This window comes from Trichechus manatus, unplaced genomic scaffold (assembly GCF_000243295.1).
Source record: "Trichechus manatus latirostris isolate Lorelei unplaced genomic scaffold, TriManLat1.0 scaffold00109, whole genome shotgun sequence".
NCBI lineage: Eukaryota > Metazoa > Chordata > Mammalia > Sirenia > Trichechidae > Trichechus > Trichechus manatus.
Window position 1 is genome coordinate 8,841,410 of NW_004444045.1, and position 1,142 is coordinate 8,842,551.

A 1,142-nucleotide genomic window follows, 5' to 3' on the forward strand; every position below is an offset into this window, starting at 1 on the left:
TTCTATCATATTTATCATTTCTAAGGATTTTGTTGTTCTCTGTATTTCTTGATGGCATCCTGTTCTTTTTTATGGTTGTAGCATTTTATATTTCTGAGGATGTGATGTAATTTCTTGATGCTTTCTTCTTCCTAAATAATGAGCGTCCTCCAAAGTTGCTTTTTCCTGTTTTGGTCCCTGTTTTATCATATTAGAAGTATTTATCAGATATCTGTTAGTCCTTGGTTGTCTGCTCGTGTTTAAGAATGAGGATATTTAAAAAGCTGATTGAAAGCTCTGAGTGTAGATGAAGAGCTTGTTAGGTAGGGCTTCATGGTAGAGTTATGTGGCAGGGCTTCTTCACTGAAGAACCCCAACGGTTAGTACGTTAGGCCTTTGCTATTGGAGTGTTTTGACTGAGACTCATTCATTATGACGCATTCAGTCTTTAATTAGGAAGTTAAGGCTTGATTGTCAGCATTCTAGGAGAGGAGCAGGGGGAAGATGGATAAGTGGTCTTAACATGCAGTGTGTATACAGTCACTGTTTTCAGGATGGTACCCCTGCTCTAAAATCTGCTTGATGGTTTTATTTTACCTTCTCTAAACCACTGGTTCTCAAAAAGTATTCAGCCCTCTGCTGAAAGAGTTCTTTGAAGACAGATCACTAAATTGAATAGTCTCTTCTTAGTCCTAATCATACTTGACCTCCTCAACGTTTGAAAGTCTTGACCACCTCTCCTCCTATGACACAGGCAGCCTTTACCTTAGTACATTATTCATTCTTGAAAATGTCTGTGAAAGTCATATGTGAAAGCTGAACAACAAGCTTTGGTTTAAGGAGAGTTCTGTCGCTACAGAGCTGCAACACCTTATAAAACCTCTAATGACACTATGCCCTTGAGACAACTTTTCACAATACATCCAGCATTTTGTATATGCTTTCCACTTTTACTGTTTTCTTTAACACAATTAACCAGCTTAACTTCCATTTAAAATGATTTCTATCCTTAATCCTAGTTGTAGTAAGTTGCAGATCTATGCTCGGAACCAGTATCAGCACTTATTTTTGACTAGAATTGCAGTTCAAAGATGCCCTAGCTCTGCATTAGGTGCCAGGGGTGGAGGAGACATACAAATTAGCATCTAGAACCAAACCAAAGC